A 15,553-nucleotide genomic window follows, 5' to 3' on the forward strand; every position below is an offset into this window, starting at 1 on the left:
AAAGTTTTAATTCTTCGGGACAATATTTCTGATGAAGTACCAATGTTCATATTATTCATCATCTATGTGATTACAATATCAAAGTCAACTGGCAGTGTCTCCTTATTAGGTGTCCACAAGAGACAACTCCAGGAAAATTAAATTCTCAGAAATGAGTTCACAATCACATTTATCTGCCATAAAAAAAAAAATCCTTCCTTGCTATTATTACATAGTAAATTGAATAGCAGAGTATTAGAGTTAGCAGGTAACCATAGGACTCTGCTTATAAACTGGCTTAAACGATTGTGAAGACAGGAAAGCTCAAGGCACCCAGCTAGCTCAGTCAATACAGCATGCAGCTCTTGAGTTCAAGCCCCACGTTGGGTGTAGAAATTACTTAAAAATAAAATCTTAAAAAAAAAAAAAAAGGCAAGGAAGCTCATTACTTGACAAGTCCATCCCACTGTTGGACAACTCCACCTGTCAGAGAAGCCACCTCCCAACAATGGAGCAGACTTTTGCTTCCCCATACCATGTACTCACAGGCTTTAGAATGATAATCTCAAGCAATGCTAAAACCCACTTCCCCCTTCGCCAAAGAACTGCTCCATTTATTTGAAGGCCTGTGTTTGACAAACATGGAACCCTTTCCATCCTTCGGTTCCTCAATTTACTTCTCATGCAACATGATGCCCAAATTTTTGAGTGTGTCATTGTCCATACTTTAGCATGAAACCTAAAACTGAACACAGATGAGGCCTGACCAATGTGGGTTTCCTCAGGGAAATCACAGGCACTGATTAGACACTAGGCTTTTATGACTGCAGCATGAAAATTTGATGGTGGGGTTTTGTTTGTTTTCAGCTGCCTCATATTCTTTTTTTAATTAACATATAATGTATTATTTGTTTCAGGGGTACCAGTCTGTGATTCATCAGCCTTATACAATTCACAGCACTCACCAGAGTACTTACCCTCCCCAATGTCCATCACCCAGCCACCCCATCCTCCCCAGCCCCCACCACTCCAGCAACCCTGAGTTTGTTTCCTGAGATTAAAAGTCTCTTATGGTTTGTCTCCCTCTCTGGTTTTGTCCCGTTTCATCTTTCCCTCCCTTCCCCTTTGATCCTCTGTCTTTTGTTTCTCAAATTCCTCATATCAGTGAGATCATATGATACTTGTCTTTCTCAGCTGCCTCATTTTCTTAACATACATCATAGTTTCCAGTTTTCTCCATGTTTTATTTTACTACTAACACTTTCTCCATCTAATCCTTTTCACTTTCCCATCCTAAAATTATGTAACTCTGTTTCTAAGCTAAAATACAATGCAAACTTGCATTTTCATCCTTGTCAAATTGCATCATATTGGTGTAATTTTTCTAGCCTATCAATGTCATTCTGAATTATGACCCTTTTATAATATATTTACTGTTTCCACATGGAAATATAGACCATCTGTCTTAGTCCATCAGGCTGCTATAACAAAAAGACCATAAACGGGGTGACATATAACCAACATTTATTTCTCATAGTTCTGGAGACTTGAGAAGTCCAAGATCTTTGTGCTGGCAGAGTCTGTGTGTGGTGTCTCATGAGACCACACTACCTCAAAAACAGCCATGATCCCACTGTAACCCCACATAGTAGAAGGGGTGAGCTAACTCTCTGGTGTCTCCTTTTTAAGGGCAATAATTCCATTCAGAAGGGCTTGACCCTCGTACCTAATCACCTTCTAATCACCTCCCTATGGCCTCACTTTCTAACACTATAACCTTGGAGGCTGGGATTTCAACATATAAATTTTAGGGGGACACAAACATTCAGACCTTAGCATCATTTTTCAAAACTTCAATTACTGAAAAACTCTAATGGGGACAGAGTTAGAATATCCATTCCTCTGTAATAAACTTTTTAGAATTCATAATTGGTGGTTATAGTGTTAGTATTTTTCTTCTAGCTCTGCTGTACATGTAAAATGAGATAAATCAAAGGAGTAAGCATGAGATATACTAATTTCATCATTCCTCACGTCCTTGAGAACCAGGACTCTCAGTGTAGAAAGGAGATAATGTAATACAGAAAATGTTGATAAAAACCCAGTAATCCTGAAATCCTAAATTTGAATTGAATATATTAAGATAAAATCACAAGACCTTTTTTATCTTGCACTATGTGCTATATGCCTCGCTCTATTCACTGAAAAGGCCTAAAAACAATAACCTAGTATCTGTGAGCATCCCTAGCACTTAGATTATGTTCTTAAAATGCAACTTCCTCTCCGTTACCTTGGAGAGCTAAGTAGTGGGAGATCCTTTGGCCACGGTGTGGGCCGGAGATCAAAACAACATAAACATTAAACATTGCAGCTGCCTCAGACTGCTGGGAATTTCAGGATGACAGACACTTCTGAAGCTGTTCCCAATTTTGAAGATGTTTGCCAGTAGATTCACAGAAGATGACAAGGAGTACCAGGAATACCTGAAACACCCTCCTGAGTCCCCTCCAATCATTGAGGAATGGAATAGCAGAGCTGGTAGGAACCAGAGAAAGAGAGGCAATCGGTTGCAAGATAACAGTTTAGAGGTAGGGACAGCAGAAGGTGGTGGCCAAGTGACAATCAATCCAATCAGTGGCATGGACAATCCTGGGGTAACAATTACCCGCAGCACAGACAAGAACCTTACTACCCCCCCATCAATATGGACACCATGGTTACTACTGATGGAAATGTCAGCAGCTTTTAGTAAAACCATTTCCTCTGTTAACATGACAAAAGTTTGTGTGTATCTTCTGTTGGTCATAGTTTTACATCTGATTTCAGAGTGTGGATTATTAACTTTTTGGAACTTGTGACTTTTTTTAAAAAATGAGCTCTTACTAGAGATGTGATGGTTCAGTGTGCCCCTAAAAATGTTGTAGATTATATTGCCTGACTTCTACCTCAGATTCTTCTTTGTTTCATGACTTAATAGTGCTTTGAACTTGGCATCTGTTTTCCTTGTTTGAACTACATGGGGTTCTGTCTTTGTTTTACACAGAAATAAAAATTTTACAGTAGAAAAATGCCTGATTTGACTTTGTAAGATAAGGAAGTATCCATATACTCAGATGTGCTCATTCCTAAATTTTTACAGAGGTTAGTACAGTCAACTCCTGAATGCACAACGATGCTTACTTGTAAGGTATTGTACGTGACATCAGCAGTTAAAGGTAAAACAATTGTAGATGCTTCTTTTGGCTTTTGTTGTCATGTCTGTGGTACTTTATCATTACTCCAGGTATGAGTCAGTTCCATAATCGCTTTGGTCTCTTTTTAGAGGGATGTCAAGAAAAAAGCCATAAACTGGGGAAGGGACCTTCTCAGTTTCAGTGGTGGTCAAATTGGGGCACACAGTCATTTCATTACAAACCGTGAGGCTTTTTGCTAACTTAAACAATGCTGATCAAAATTCACATGTTATAAAAAAGTTTAACTGTGTAAATGTTCCCTTTTCCTTTTCAATAGTATGTATATAATGCTGCATTCCTACTACTTACTTTTATGGTATTTAATGTGAATTGATTGTACAATGTTATATTCACTTCTGAATGTACACCTTTGCTGCTTCCTCTTGTATAAATACAGTGATGCCGTAAATTCCTTTTAGACTGATTAGTTCATTCCAGATCATTTTAATGGCCATTTCAATGGTTTTATTCAAATAAACTACTTACAAGATTAAAAAAAAAAAAAGCAACTTCCCATTTAAAGAAGCCAGGGCTTTTTGAAAAAATGGCTGGTTCCAGGTCTAGTGCAGAAAATGTACAAGATGGGGGCGCCTGGGTGGCTCAGATGGTTAAGTGTCTGCCTTCGGTACAGGTCATGATCCCAGGGTCCTGGGATCAAGCCCCGCATCGGGCTCCCTGCTCAGCGGGAGTCTGCTTCCCCCTCTCCCTCTGCCTATAGCTCACTCTGCTTGTGCACACCCTCTCTCTCTTTCTGTCAAATAAACGAATAAAATCTTAAAAAAATAAAGAAAATGTACAAGATGAACATGGAATATCGTGTCACAACAGATAGCAAGAAAATCATCAAAGACTACTATGGTCATGTCAAAAGAACTCAGCAAAAAACTGGAAGAGATTCTCATTGGTCAAAGATGGAACCATTTTTAACTTCAATAATAACAATTGTAATGGACTGAAACCCATTTGTTTAAATCCATAAATGGAGAGCACCTGGGTGGCACAGTCGGTTGAGCACCCGGTCTTGGTTTTGGCTCAGATTGTGATCTCATGGTTGTGAGACTGAGCCCCAGAACAGACTCCACACTCTGCCCAGAATCTGCTTCAGACTCTCCTTCACTCTCCCTGTCCCCCTACTCTCTCTTACTCTCTTTCTCTCTCTCTAAAATAAATAAATAAATCTCAAAAAAATAAAATAAAGCCTTAAGTTTGTAACTATATTTTAAAAACTAATCAGTCATCTTTGCAGGATGACAGGGAAACTTGGTGACTAAAAGGAACATCAAGTATTTAAATGAACTGTACTACTGGGTAACCAAATGGTAGATGAGGGGAGGCATCTCCTTACAAAAATGTTCCAGCTAACAAGAAAAAAAATGTAATTACAACATGACTAGTTTATAGCCTCCAATAAACTAATGGAGCTAGGAACATAATATTTAAAAAAAGGTGGACAAGCAGACATTACATGTCTCCTGATGAAAGAACACAAATCATCTTCTAGACCAAATTCTGAACCTTCTGGATACAGCTACCAATTTACAGGAATTATAAAGGACAGAGAAACATGCTGAATTGCACTATATCAATGCAAGTACCAAAATCCAAAGTGAAGGAAACTATAGGTCAATAGGTCCCAGGTCTTTAACAAATAAACTTCAAGGAAAACAAAGGGATAAAGGGAAAACCTATATATTAAAAGAAACTTAAAAGACTTATCATATTCTATTTAAATATAGAGAAAGATCAAATTATATATTAAACTTGGATGATAAAATCATAATGAAATGCCAATAAGTCATTATTATAAAGACAAGACAGTGGTTACTTTTGTAAGGAAGATGGAAAAAGAGAAGGGAAAGGGGCACTTACAGGAGCTTCTTGGGTGGGTAGCAAAGTTCTATTCTTTTTTTTTTTTAAGATTTTATTTATTTGACAGAGAGAGAGAGGGAGAAAAAGATCACAAGTAGGCAGACAGGCAGGCAGAGGGAGAGGGAGAAACAGACTCCATGCTGAGCATGGAGCCCGATGGAGGGCTCAATCCCAGGATGCTGGCATCATGACCTGAGCCAAAGGCAGACGTTTAACCCACTGAGCCACCCAGGCGCCCTGCAAAGTTCTGTTCTTGATATTAGTAGTAGTTACAGGCATTTTCACCATAGGATAATTTGCTGAACTATAAATTTTTTCTATGTTTCTGTTATCTGTGTTTTATCTTACAGTAAATTAGAAATTAGAAGAAAAATTATTTTTAGTTTTAAATAAAATGCCTATCTTAGTTTTTTCTTCCTTCTATACCCCTGCGTCTTTTCCACTCGACTTAGGATAAAACAGATAGTAAGAGTGGACAATCAGAGGGTTCTTTCCTTCAATTAAATATGCTAAACTACCTCAAAACAATGCATTTACATCATCTGAGTTTATTGCATACTTGGTTTATTGGCACTGCACCCATCCTGAGCAGCTGTGGGTGCTGGCTCCCAACAGCTTACAGACACTCCTTCTAAAGAAATTCTCCTTGGCTGAATGGAAGCCACCACCCCCAGAGGTTATGCTAATGGCCCACCCCATACCTCAGCACCTCCAGCCCTCGGGCAACCAGTAGCCAGAAAGTGACTGATAATGAGTACAAAAGCCCTACCACCTTCCCTCATAGTTAGACCAATTCACGCTGGGGAGTCCCCAGAGGATGATGCTAAAGTAAGACTCTGGCTGAGACCACTTACCTGCTTAGCTCCTCCCCCTACTGCCCAATCCTGCTCTCCTCAACCCCCTATTCCTGAGAATATGTCCTCAATAAATCACTTGCAACTGTATTGCTGTCTCAGGCTTTGCTTCTAGAAAACCAACTAAAGGGGTGCCTGGGTGGCTCAGTCAGTTAAGTACCTGACCTTCAGCTCGGGTCATGCATGATCTCAGGGTCCTGAGAGCCCTGCATTGGGCTCCCTGCTCAGCAGAGAGTCCACTTGTCCCCCTCCCTCTCCCTCTGCCTCTCCCCCAACTCGTGCTCTCTCTCTCAAATAAATAAAATCTTTAAAAGAAAGAAAGAAAGAAGAAAGAAAGAAAGAAAGAAAGAAAGAAAGAAAGAAAGAAAGAAAGAAAGAAAGAAAGAAAGAAAGAAAGAAAGAAAAAGAAAGAAAGAAAGAAAGAAAGAAAGAAAGAAAGAAAGAAAGAAAGAAAGAAAGAAAGAAAGAAAGAAAAAGAAAACCAACTTAAAACTTGAAAAGAAAAAGTCACTTTTGCAGTGATGAAAGTGACTTCAGCATAAGAGAAATGAATTACTGATAGGTATAAGAGGTCTCCATAAATCATCATGATTAAACATTTTGTCATTCTAGAAACACTAAATGCCACCAGCATGTCCCAACATCTTTCATTATTTAATGTGGATGAGCCACTAACTCCCTCATAAGATTCCTTAATAACTGGCTCTAATATCAACTCCATAGAAAAGACAAAGAGCAAAGGGTCCTGATTTCTTTTGCTAGTTGATTACCTGAGCCTTCTATTAAACAGCATCTCAAGAATCATCCAAGTTATCCAAATGGAAAGATCAAGTTGGCTTCTCACTAGACCTCCAGATTCATCAAGTCTCCAAGTCTTCCTACATTTTAAGCACTGTCTGGAATGTCCAATTATAGATGAAAAGAATAGGTAAGGTCTGATTAAATGAAACAGACAAACAAAAATCTTGACAACATAGACTAACTGGAGGAGCATCCACAGCCTCTAAAGTTCCCCTGTGACATTGTGCCAAACATTCTTTGCCACAGTGTGACAGTATGACAACCTTAATCTACACACTGAACGTATATATTTATTATCAACGTGTCAAAAAGGCATGGAAGTGAGGTGGAAACAAGCACTCTTTCCATTCATTTCAGTTTCAGGGGTCCAATTAAGTCACTTGGTGTTTGACAGCGGGTTCCAGAGAAGAACCTCCATGAAGATGAATATTGCTGACACTGAGCTGGCCTCTGGGCACAAGGTCCACCCTAAACTGCCAAAGGACTCCATAAAGGCCTATAGTACATCTATCATTACCTAACAACATGCACTCCTACCTTTCAATCAGTATTGAGAGGCAAACTGTACACTGAGGAAGACTTTAGCAAATCCTCTGCAAAATGATTTTGGAGTATATTTTACAAGAAAGTTTGCTTTACATCCATTAACAGATTCTAGGTCTGTTAAAAACACCAGATGAATAATCTCTGAATCACACAATCAGAAGGCTCAGATGGTCATTTACCCATTCCCCTTCCTTCAAGAAGGATAGTACCTAAGTCATTACAGGCCCAGCTATATTGGCACTTTGATTTAACAGGCTATAAATCAGTTCACTGCCTCTAATTCTCTACATCTTTCCATCACACAAACAAATATAATTTCTAAATCACAGTAGCCTATGTGAACATTAAAGAGTGTAAACCCAATAGCAGTGGGAAAAGATTCCCATTTTATGGCCATTCCATGCTGATTGCCCCAAAATCATACAAAAATTCATACCAGTACTAAAAGTAAATCCCCTTTTTGTGAATAAAAAAGAAGTTGCATTGCACTTATACCAGCACAATGAAAACTTCAATATGAGAAATTTTAGTGTAAAAAGTTGACAATTTCAATTCCATTTCTGAAAATAGTTGGATAAGTTAAACTTTAAATGTTTTTAGTCATCTGAGCTAAATCACTGATGTATTAACTGGACAAACTTCTGGAGAAGTGATGTCAGCAACAAGCAGACTAACTAAGAACTCCAAGCCCTTGTTCACCTACAGACACAACTTCAGACCAGCTACCTTAATTTTATAGGAGCTATAGAAAAACAAAAGTCTACATCAACCAAGCAAAGGACCAAACAAGAAGCTACATTCAAAACAGTAGGAAATTTCCTGGCACTTTTATTCACCCATGACCCAACCCCTTCCCAGCCTGGCGTGGCCTTTATCGGAAGAGGTGGCAGCCCAGTTCCCAATTTCCTCTCTTGAAACAGAGGGAGCAGAGCAGACCTATTTTGCAAAATTCCAACCTGTCTGGGGACTGCATAAAGGATTGGTTTTTGTGCCCTAACTCAGAGCTCACACAGCAAAAAGGCAACACAGCTTGGATCTAAGGCTAGGAAAATTCCTAGGAAAGAGGAAGCAGCAATAAAACCTGCAGGGAGATTACAAGACACACAAATGCTTGTGCAAGAGATTTACAGAGAGGCATACAATAGAAAATGAAAGGCCAAGAGAGGAAATCAAAGGGAGAATCATAGGGAATTAAGACACTGAAAAGCAGCCACATATATGGGAAAATCAAGAAAGCACACATATGCTGAAGCAAGACACATATCCAGAAAAGGCCACCTCATTTCTCCATATGTTTGTCCAGTTAATACATCAGTGAATTGAAAAATTCCCTAGAGAGTTTTAATAACAAACTTCAAAAGGTACAAGAATCAGATAACCTGAAGACAGGTCATTTGAAATTATCAAGTCTGAGAAGGAGAAAAAATTGAAGAAAAGTGAACACAGCCTAAAGAACTTTATATGACACTATCAAGTGGACCAAAATATGCATTATGTGAGTCTCAGGGGGTAAGGAAAGAAAGGGTAGATATTATTTGAAGAAATAATAGCCAAAAATTTCCCAAATTTGAGAAAAAAAAATCCCAGATCTACAACTCCAAGTAGCCCAACAAACGCCAAATAGGTTAAACACAAAGACACTCACACCAAGACAGAATATAATCAAACCCTTGAAAATCAGAGACAGAATAGTGAAAGCAGCAAGAAGAAAGCAACCTATGACATAAAACAGATCCTCAACAGGATTATCAGGAGATTTCTCAGAAGAAACCTGGCAGGCCAGAACACAGTGCAATGATAAATTTTAAATGATGAAAGGGGGAAAATGTATCAATTAAAAATTCTGTATCTGGCAAACTGCCTTATTTAAAAATGAGAGGGAGGGGTGCCTGGGAGGCTCAGTCAGTTAATGTCTGACTCTTGATTTTGGCTCAGGTCATGGTCTCAGGGTCCTGGGATCAAGCCCCATCTCAGTCTCTGTGCTCAGTGCAGAGTCTGCTTGAGACTCTCTCTTCCTCCCTCTCCTTCTGCCCCTCCCCTTCACACTTGCACTCTTTCTCTCTCTCAAATGGATAAATAAATCTTAAAAACAAAAAAAGAATTGCAGAGAGAAATTAGACAAGTCTACAATAATAGGAAATTTCACTACCCCAACTTCAATAGTGGATACAAAGAAGACCAATAAGGAAATAGATGACTCAAAACTAGAACCAACTGTACCAGAGCAGACATATACAAAATACTCCACATAACAACAGCAGAATACACTTTTTACAAGTGCACCAGGAATATTCTTCGTGACAGAACATTTGATAGAACCACAGAACAAGTCAGTGAATTTTTAAAGACTGAAATAATACAAAGTATCTTCTCAACCACAATGGAAAAAAAACTAGAAATCAATACCACAAGGAAAAGTCAAAGATTTGCAAAGTTGAGGAACCTAAATAATATGCTATTATTTGGGTCAAAGAAAAAAATCATAACAGAAATCAGACAATATCTTGAGACAAATGAAAATAAAACACAACATACCAAAACATGAAATTAGCAAAGCAATGCTAATAGGGAAATTTACAGCTATAAACACATATTTAAAAACATCTAAGATCATCAACCTAACCTTACACCTTAAGGAACTAAAAAAAAAAAAAAAAAAAAAAGAACAAATTAAACTCAAAGCTAGAAGGACAAAAATAATAAAGGTAAGAGATAAATGAAAGAGAGAATAGAAAAATATTAGAGAAAAATTAACAAAACCAAGAAAGGATTCATTGAAAAAAATCAACCAAATTGTCACACCTTTTAGCTGGACTATCCAAGAAAAAAAGAAAAGATTCAAAATACTAAAATTAAAAGTAAATGTGGGAACACTACTACCAGTTTGACAGAAATAAAAAGGATTATAAGAGGATTATATGCCACATATTGGACACCTTGATGGTATCCAATTGGATAGCAAATGGACAAATTCCTAGAAATACATAACCCACAAAGACTGTATTATGAAAATATAGGAAAAGACCTATACAAGTAAGGCAATTGAGTCAGTAATCCAAAACCTCCATTAAAAAAAGCCCAGGACCAGATGTCTTCACGGATGAATTCTACCAAACATTTAAAGAATTAACACCAATCCCTCTCAAACTCTTCCAAAATACCTAAGATAAGGAAACACTTCCTAACTCATTCTATGACACAAGAATTACTAATAACCAAAGCAGAAAAAAACACTATAAGAAAACTACAGACCACTATCCCTTATGAACATTGATGCAAAAACCCTCAACAAAATACCAGCAAACCAAATTCAACAGCATATTAAAAGGATTATACAACATGATGAAGTAGGATTTATTCCTTGAATGCAAGGACTGTTTGCATAATCAATAAAAATTATATCAATGTAATACATTACATTAACAAAATGAAGGGGAAAAAAATCACATGATCATCTCAACTGATAGAGAAAAAAGCATGACAAAATTCAACATTGTTCATGATAAAAATACTCAACAAACTAGGAACAGAAAGAAATACTACAACATTATAGAGGTCCATTTATGAAAAACTCACAGCTAATATCATACTCAATGGTGAAAGACTGAAAGCTTTTCCTCTAATACTGGGAACAGACAAGGATGCCGACTGCCATCACTTCTATTTAATATAGTACTGGAAATCCTAGCCAGAGCAATTTGGCAGGAAAAAAAAATACAAGACATCCAAACTGGAAAAAAAGAAGTAAAATTATCTCTGTTCACAAATGACATGATCTTATACATATAAAATCCTGAAGATTTCACACAAACAAAAAAAGAAAAACCAATAGCACTAATAAATGAAAATAGTTAAGTTGCAGGACACAAAATCACGTAAAATTCAGTTGCATATCTATAGGCACATATCTATATACACTAAGAATGAACAATACAAAAAGGAAATTAACAAAACAATTCCACTTACAATAGCATCAAAAAGAATAAAGAATAAAATACTTAGAAATAAACTTAAATAAATGAAAGATCTGTACACTGAAAACTAAAAAATATTGCTGAAATTAAAAAATGGAAAGACATCTCATGTTCATAAATTAGAGGACTTACTATAGTTAAGATGTCAATACTATCCAAAGTGACTCTTCACATTCATTGCAATTCCTATCAAAATCTCAATTATGTTTTTTGCAGAAATAGACAAATCTATTCTAAAATTCATATAAAATATCAAAGGACCCCAAAGAGCCAAAAGAATCTTAGAAAGGAAAAACTGAGTTGGAGTTCTCACACTTCCTAATTTCAAAACTTGCTACAGAACTACAAGAATTAAAACAGTGTAGTACTGGCATAAATACATATAGTCCAATGGGACAGAGATCCCAGACCATGCAATTGGCAAAGGACTCAACTGGCAAAATGAAATAACCACATGCAAAAGATGAAGTTGGACCCTTACTTAACACCATATATAAAATTTAACTTAAAGTGCCCGCCTGGCTCAGTTGGAAGAGCACACAACTCTCGATCTTGGGGTCATGAGTTCAAACCTCACATTGGGGGTAGAGATTACTTAAATAGATAACACTTAAAAATTTTTATAAAATAAAATGTAACGCAAAATGAATCAATTTAAACATAAGGAACTAAAAATATAAAACTCTTAGAAGAAAACATAGGAGGAAAGTTTTACATGACATTAGATTTGGTAATGATTTTAGACAACACACCAAAAATTCAGGCAACAAAAGAATAAATAGATAAACTGGACTCATCAAATTTAAAAACTTGTACACCAAAGGAAACTTGTATCAAGAGACTGAAGAGAAAACCCACAGAATTGGAGAAAGTATTTCAAATAATGTTTCTGATAAGGATTGATATCCAAAATATAAATACCCACAACCCAAAAACAAACAAAAAGCAAATGAACTGATTAAAATATGGGCAAAGGACTTGAACAGATGTTTCTCCAAAGAGATACACAAATGGCCAATAAGCACATGAAAAGATGTTCAACATCATAAATCATTAGGAAAATGCAAAATAAAACACAGTGAGAGACCACTTCATACCCAATAGATTGGTTATTATCAAAAAGAAAAGAAAAAAATAAAATAACAAGTGTTGGTAAGGACATGGAGAAACAGAAACCCTTGTACACTGCTGGTGGGAATGAATAATGGTACAGCTGCTATGGAAAACACTACCGAGGTTCCTCAAAATATGAAACAGAGAATTACAATATGCTCAAGAAATTCAACTTCTGCGTACATAACCCAGAAGCACTGAAAGCAGAATTTGAACAGGTAATGTGTATACCAATGTTCATAGCATTATTCATAGTAACCAAAAGGAAACAAGCCAAGTGTCTTTCAAAAGATGAACAGATAAACAAAATGTGGTATATACACACAACTGACTATCATTCAGCCTTGAAAAGGAAAGAAGTTCTGACATTTGATACAGCATGGATGAACCGGGAAGAAATGCTAAATAAAATAAGCCAAACACAAGAAGACAAATACTTTGTTTCCACAAAAAGCACTTAAATTCATAGAGTAGAATGGCAGTTGTTGAGAGGCTGGGGGCACAGGAAACAGTGACTCGGTGTTTAATGGAAACATAGTTTCAGTTTGGGAAGAAGAAATAGTTCCGGTGGTATTGGTTGCACAACACTATAAAAGTACTTAATGTCATGGAGCTATTCGATTAAAAATGGTTAAAACAGGGGTGTCTGGCTGGCTCAGTCAGTGGAGCTTGCAACTCTTGATCTTGGGGTCATGACTTCCAGCCCCACGGGTGCAGAGATTACTTTAAATAATAATAATAATTATTATTATTATTATTATTATTAAGGGAATAATAATAATAATAATTATTATTATTATTATTATTATTAAGGGGTGCCTGGGTGGCTCAGTCAGTTAAGCATCTGCCTTTGGCTCCAGTCATGATCCCAGAGTCCCAGGATGGAGGCCCACATCAGGCTCCCTGCTCAGCTGAGAGTCTGCTTCTCCCTCTCCCTCTGCTCCTCCCCCCACTAATGCTCTCTCTCTCAAGTAAATAAATAAAATCTTTTAAAGTTAAAATAGTAATTTTTGTTACACATATTTAACCACGATATTAAAAACTTAACAAAAAGAGGGGCGCCTGGGTGGCTCAGTTGGTTAAGCGACTGCCTTCGGCTCAGGTCATGATCCCGGGGTCCCGGGATCGAGCCCCGCATCGGGCTCCCTGCTAGGCAGGAAGCCTGCTTCTCCCTCTCCCACTCCCCCTGCTTGTGTTCCCCCTCTCTCTGTCTCTCTCTCTGTCAATTAAATAATAAAATCTTTAAAAAAAAAAAAACTTAACAAAAAGATAAAATGACATGGCTACTTCCAGGAAGTGGGACTGGGTAATTTTTATTTCCTTTTTAAATTATTTCTTATCTCTATTTTCAATATGTTTTCATAATCTCTTATTACCATCTAAATAATAAAAGATAAAACCTTTTTGTTTTATTGTTTCTAAAAAACAAGTATCAGCATTATATTTTGGTACTGTACCTATTCTGGCTATATATAGTTTTGTTACACTTTTAACCTAACTCTTTTCTTCTACATATGAAAACAAACAAAAAAAAAGCTTAAGATACAGATAGATACATAAAAGGACAAGAAATGAGGGGCGCCTAGGTGGCTTATCAGTTGAGCGTTTGACTATTGGTTTCGGCTCAGGTCACAATCTCAGGGTTGTGAGACAGAGCCCCACAACAGGCTTCCCGCTCAGCAGGGAGGGGAGTCTACTTGTGAGTCTCTCCCTCTCCCTCTGCCCCTCCCCACCTCAAATAAATAAATAAATAAATAAATCTTTAAAAACATGAAATGATATGTTCACCATATAAAATTAATTTTGAAAGAGCCATTAATTTAATCAGTGACTGTTACTCATAAGCTGCAACGCAAAACAGTCCCTGAAATATGGAAAACCAAACTATCAAATGCCTCTGTCTTTCCTACTAAATTAGGCTGCTATGTCACAGTTATTATAAATTAAGCATAAACAAAATTTTTAACTGATGAATTCTTCAGAAAGAATGTGTCTTTTCCTTCATTCAGCCCCAAAGCAGACTAAAAATAAGGTCCCTTAGACTCACCACTGTCCTCTTCAGAGGAAACAAAGTCAATGAAAAGCATCATCTCCAAACACCATCATCTTCCCTGTCTACTCTCCACCCTGAATCTCCCACAAATCTACCCAGCTAATAACAAAAAAGCACACAAGCCAGAAATTGTGTATAGGATCCATATGGACAAACAACTAAGTCTGATCCTAAGATGATCCTAAGTGTTAGCAATGAAGGCTTTGATTGATACACACACACATACATACACACACACACACACACACACACATACAGATTAACAACCATCAATAACCTCTGAAAACTGTGTTCTTCACAGAAATGTAAAGATGGAGAACATGGCAGTTCAGTTCTACTTTCACCAGAACCTTATCTTGACAAAGTAAACATATGTGTGAAAGTAACCTTTACACTCTCAGAAACATTCACAAACAAATCCACCAACGCTGTATTCAAGATGGGCACAGCAGTATTCAGGGCTGAGGATCTTGTTAAGAGTCAACAGCAGTAAGTACTGTTTTTAGATCTCTCTGTTTGAGAGCCTCGACCCACTCTAAATTTGTGAAACTAGAAAAGATTAAAAAAGAAATATGATTTTACCCACTCATCCCTCACCTCCAACGAATGTCTGACTAGAGGTCCCCTTAAACAAAACAAAGAGAGAACACATATTATATTAGTGAGGCTACTCCTAAAAAGGAAAAATCAAGGGAGAATAGAAAGGAAGAATGAGGAGTGATATAAAGCATCATCATGTTCAAAGATGTGGCAAGAAAGACGGCAGATGAAAACAGAGAGCCTTATCTATCTCTAGTCTCCTTTTTGAGTCACAGAAGATGGAAAAAATGGAAGAAGGGAGGGAGGAAATGTGAAGCTGTAGAAGATCATGAAGTTCTTAACGTTCCAGTAAATTAAAGTTCAAAAATTTTCCAGGACCATTACTTGCTACTTAGATGTAGCTACCTCTGTGACAAATATCTAAAGAGACTAAGGTTTCTTTGACCATATAACTATTCTGTTGTAAATACATTTTCCAATCCTGAATAAACACCAGGGTATAGTGACAGAGCATAAGCTTTTAAACTTGATTTTGAATCCTCACTCTGCCTTTTGCTGGGTGACAATTTTCAAGTTACTTAACTTTCATGA

At 37.1% G+C, this 15,553-nt stretch overlaps 1 protein-coding gene across 1 annotated transcript in view; it reads right to left on the reverse strand.

Moving 5' to 3' along the window:
- The window catches only part of LDLRAD4 (low density lipoprotein receptor class A domain containing 4), a 447,499-nt gene that overhangs the window by 318,292 nt on the left and 113,654 nt on the right, over positions 1–15,553 (reverse strand).

The sequence above is a fragment of the Zalophus californianus genome, chromosome 14 (genome assembly GCF_009762305.2).
Source record: "Zalophus californianus isolate mZalCal1 chromosome 14, mZalCal1.pri.v2, whole genome shotgun sequence".
In the NCBI taxonomy this organism is placed as follows: domain Eukaryota; kingdom Metazoa; phylum Chordata; class Mammalia; order Carnivora; family Otariidae; genus Zalophus; species Zalophus californianus.